The sequence below is a fragment of the Lepisma saccharinum genome, assembly GCF_977018435.1.
Source record: "Lepisma saccharinum chromosome 12 unlocalized genomic scaffold, izLepSacc3.1 SUPER_12_unloc_1, whole genome shotgun sequence".
Taxonomy (NCBI): domain Eukaryota; kingdom Metazoa; phylum Arthropoda; class Insecta; order Zygentoma; family Lepismatidae; genus Lepisma; species Lepisma saccharinum.
This window is the reverse complement of record NW_028142891.1, coordinates 14,251,057-14,256,563: the sequence shown is the minus strand read 5'-3', so window position 1 is coordinate 14,256,563 and position 5,507 is coordinate 14,251,057.

Below are 5,507 nucleotides of genomic sequence, written 5' to 3'. Positions count from 1 at the left end.
TTCCCACCTGGCTCTCCAGAGAATGCTTCCAGTGTAGCATCTGTAGTGTCCGTATGAGTGGCCGCCCCTGCTTACAGGTTAACCTCAATGTTTTTATTACTATTACCAGTGCTAATTATTGTATGCATTAGAAATTTACAGTACTTAGTATGGGGAGGATTAAGCCATCCATTGCTCAACGAATAAGGCAATATTTTAATTACAAATATTTTGAAGGCATTCATAGTGAAAAGATCTTTCGTACTGTTTTCTTGTACATATACTTATTTTTTCCCTCTAGGGTGTGCTGAAGTGATAAGGTGAACATATTTTTAAAACTACAAAACTTTTCATATTTTTCTGAAGGAGGAAGCAAAAGGCAAAATGTTTACATTTTAATATAAAAACTTAGTCATGAGCACTTATGCTTGAAAACTAATTAAATGAATAACTTACTTAATATTGTGATATGCACTGCATTTCGACCAAACAGTCCTTTAGAATGTGAAGTTATTCATTGATATTTTGCCGATGAATGGATCTTCTTCAATGCATCCTTCTCTTCAAATAACATTTTGTGAAAGTTTACACAGGAGTGATTAAAGTTCAGTTTATTAATCAACATAGCTTTCAGAGTTTGTTCAGAAAGAACATTCTTATCACTTTTTGTCCACAAACTATTCATGTTCAAAAATACTTGTTCAGTGGGGGCATTAGTTGCAGGTTAACAGAGAGGAAACTCCAAAATGTTATAAAACTGCAACATTTTTTGAAGTTTGAAACATTGTTGACATTGAAGTATGAAATATTTTGCATCCAACAATACCATAGCTCATAGTAATAGTAGAGATGATGTACTGTTGCAGCAATTCTGTGCCAATGAAGTCATTATTTCTCTTGTAGTCTACGGTTGTTACAAGCATAAAAACACAGTTTTTCATTGTGACGTTTCAGGAGAACACACGCTCCCTTCATCAGACATTTATTTTTAGTTTGATTAAAGATACAGTTATGACAATGGTTATTTTTTAACAAAAAAGAATCCGTTATACAATGGATGTTGTCAATGTTACATTGTTGTAATATAGCAACTTAACTGAAAACAAGCAGTCTGTTTTATTTTTATTTCAGATAAAAATTTTGATCACATTATTTTTTATTACCTAGACAAACCATAAGCAATTTCCATGCTTTGTTGATGACATAGTGGTCACATCATCACTTTCTAATGAAGGTGTCTTCGAATTTCGATACCTGGTGGATGCACATAGTGGTTCGAATCCCACTTTAAACTGTAGGTCAAGTCGTGATTAACCTTTCTGTGCATAAAGTGGACTTACAAACAAACTTGTGAAACAATAAGCAATTCCCAACACAGAAATATCTTTTATCCATGGCAGCTGACAAAGGACTGGTGAGCGACCACAGGTTACTAATTCTTGTACTTACATTAACAAAATATTACATTTTCTGTATGAGCTGTGACCAAAATGTTTGTCCCACACAATGTATATTACACTCTAGAATTTACTACTCTTGAAAGTTGTCATAACAGGCTAAGGCAGTTTTTAAAACTGATTTTGACTTCCATGGTTGGGCAAGTGTTGGTAGAAAGTAAGAGCTCGAGCCTATACAATGGAATATGAATTTATGTGACAGCAATGGTAGACACATGCATGTAGAATATCCATCCTGGCAGTTTCAGCCCACAATAATCTGTCTCATTTCAATATATTACTGTGTTAGTAAGATAGACAGACTAAATTAGATTTTAACATGAAGATCATGACTATGTTTACTAAATTTCACTGTATCCTTCGCTTCACGGTCCATATTTCAGACCCACTACCACAGACAAATTACGGTTATACGTGTAATCCTTGGCTTCAAATGTATATCACTCGTTTTTACCTGTTCGAGCATTCTTCTCTTGGGTAAAGAAGCTCCAGGGTGGCTACTCACTGGGAAGTCCTTGAATTCCGGGAATTATGCATGAATTATTGACTCTCCGTAGACGTGAAAAATTGCAACTTTCATTAATCCAAATCCCATTGAATTTATCCATATTTATTAATGCCCTGAGGCAAGTTTTTTACAGTTTATCTTCCATTTTTATCCAGGAAGGAAAAGAAAAGAAAGCTATGTGGAAAATAAAACGGAATTCTCTCAATCTGTTTGCTTTGTTAGTGTCCTTTGCAGAACAATCTTACCTGACATACGGAAGATATCTTGAAGTTGATTAGGTAAATTTGAACTACTTACACAATTAACATTTTCTTGTACGTTACTACATCCCGTAACATTTGTGATTTGTGTTTGTAGATGTATTTTTAGTCATAAGTTTGCAAAATGGCAAATGTAAACTGTTCATCTTAAATTGAATGTATACCGTTCAACCTTTATATTGTTAATATAGTATTTGTGTGTGTGTTTGTGTGATGAGAGGCAGTAATACATAAGGTTGAAATAGAGAAAACATTGATTATATACTCTTGAATTTTTGGAAAGTTTGCCTTGCAAACCGGGAATTATACTTGAATTTTATGATGGTATTTGGAATAAATGTAAATTAATATGCATGTACATAAACAATCAACTTGGATAATATAAGATATACATTGGTGAATATAAGCTTGCTGTAACAAAACATTTTGCATGTCTGGTAATTCTTTCATCGAAATTTATGTTCCATTCTGTCATTGTTATTTGACCTAATTTTCTAAAGATCACAATAGAGTGGCCACCCTGAGCTCTCAACTCCGTACGCTATCTTGCGTTATCCGCACAATCTATTTGGCTTTTGAGAAAAATTTTCTCCCTGTAGCGCACTAGTATTCATAGTACCTAATTAGACACTAGAGTTCACATTTATCACCAACAATAACCTGCCACCTTGACATGTATTTTCTTCGAAAGAAGGAAATTTGGTTGTTTTATTTTGTTTCACCTTTTGTGTGGGGATGCCATTGCATAACTCGCAGGAAAGCCTTGATTTTCATGCTTCTTAATCGTATATTTGAGATCAATAACATAAAATGAATAAGAACTTGTATTAAACTTGATTGTGATTATTTGAGTCGTAAGTGCTTTAAAATAGATGGTTAAAGAACAAATGTAAATTGTACTTTTCAGCTGTCACTCTGCAAATGTTGCGTACATCTACCAAAACTGAATTTTGCTGATACCAGATTGAGAGCATGCCACAAGATCTTGCCTGTAGGTAGGCAGTTTTAAAGTGCTACGGACGTGGAGGGTAGTATGTCATTAAGCCTTGAACCATTTATCTATCGTGTAGTCACACTTTTTGTTTTTCATTCAATTGGAAACATTCCTTTAGGAGGGAGAAGCATTATAATGTTGTTAGAACTCATAAGCATAGTCAGATTTTCACCCACCATGGTGGGTGGGCACCGGTCCCAGCATTGGCTGAAATCTCAGGAGAAAAGCTGTAACGCTTCCCCCCAGGATACTGAAACCAGTAGCCAGTATCCTGTAGCCAGAGCCCAATGCCTGATGCCTTAGGCCACACGGCCATGGTTTGGGACTCTTCGAAATAATGCCATAAGAACTGAAAAGTGATAGTGCTGTAAAGTGACTAACCTTCTAGTGCCATGAACTGACTAAGCTTCTATGGTAGATTTAAACATCCTGTCAACAAACTTTTGTCATTTGCTTGTGTCGTTCAAAAGTCATGGTCATCGTGGCTATCTTTAAACGAGTAAGATAACAATTTATTTGGTTTATTTTACTTCACTTTTCGGCCAGTTTTGGCTAATCGGAAAGATGAGGGTGAGTCATGAAATTGATAAAAAGTACAGGGCCTCCCCAATGGCATAGTGGTAGCATCATCACCTTGATACCCAGATTGAGGAAATCGCACAGTGGTCAGATCCCATATTAAACTGCAAGTGCAGCCTCAATCAGGCTATCTGTGCTTAAAGTGGACTTGAAGCAACAATTCAGATTCAAATTCATGAAGGTGCACTTACAAAGAACGACCTTTCACAGGTCTGGGACTTCTTCCATTGTAGCATGCTGTGCTAACCACTCCACCACGGAGGTCTGCAAAATGTGTAAGAGTTGCCATGTTTCATGTTCATATGCAACAAAAGTAAATGTATGTATTTTCAGTAACTATACTCAGCATTCTTACTCTTTAACCTCTTAACATACAGATTATTACAAAAAATAAGTTTCAATTTCCATCTAATTTTTTATTGCTGAAATGTAATAAGCACTTACATACAATAATCATGGCACCTATTAGATTAATTTTTAGGAACTCAACAATGAAATACTGACCTCACAAAAGTACCGATTTTAAAATCCTGAGTATATTCGTGATGAAAATAAACAGCATTTTTCTGATCTCTCTTGTGAAGCTACAGGTGGGAGTTCCAGAAGTATCAATTTCACAAAGGATAAAGCATATTATCACTCAACATTTAACTAAAAGTCACATTAGCACAAATACTGTATATGAGCACCTCTGTTTATTTGTTAGCGGTCACTCTGTGAAACATGGATCATTGCACAAAGCTACATCACACTCTTCACATATATATATATCTCGATTCTCTTCGTGCTACTTATATCTCAACAAAATCATCAATAAACTTACTTACATAGTACATGACATCCTCAGTACATTGCTTGAAATGAATTGCAGGATTATTTGTGAAAGGAAAACTACGTGCTGCAGGTGAAGTTGTCCAGAAGTATCAATTTTACCTCACTGTCTGGCACTTGCAATATCACCAGTAGATGCATCTGAGGAGTGACTACATGAAATCTGATTTCAGATTTGACATTCTGACGAAATTCTAGCCTATGGTCATGTATCACATGACCCACCCTGTGCATAGAACCACGCCATGAAGGCGTATAGGGGGTGTGGGGGTAACGCCCCACACTTTCTTGATCCGGTCGTGAGTGGGGGTGATGTGATCAGCATCACGCCCCTGACCGCCTTTACCCCCAGGGTTTCCCCCAGGTACCCATGTTATTCGACGCTGGGTAGGCGCCGGGGCCGCTTCCACCGTTAGAAAAGTTCCCGGATTTGAACCGGCCGGGGATCGAACCCGGGACCTTGAGCATGGTAGTCAGACGCGTTACCGACTGAGCCACCGCGGCCACTATAGTGACATGACCCACCTATCATTTTAAATAAAAAAAGTTGAATTCAAGATGGCAGAACCAAGATGGCAGCCGTCCCCATGACATACTCCAAAAGGTGTCCCCCTAGGCCTATTTTGTATTGCCCTTATCAAATTCCATGAAAATACATCACTGGATTTTACAAGGGGTGGTAAGGGATTTCTGATACACCGTGTAGTTATGCAATGTTACAGTTTTGTTATTTGTTATGGTAAGAGGCTGGACCCCGTATAACGTGACGGGTGGAAAATAGCCTAAGTGCTAATGCACCCAAAATTTTAAATTCAAATTCATTGAATACAGGGTCCGTTCTGAAAGTATCCGAACTTATTTATTTGCAAACAATTTATTGATGACAATTACAACTGCTG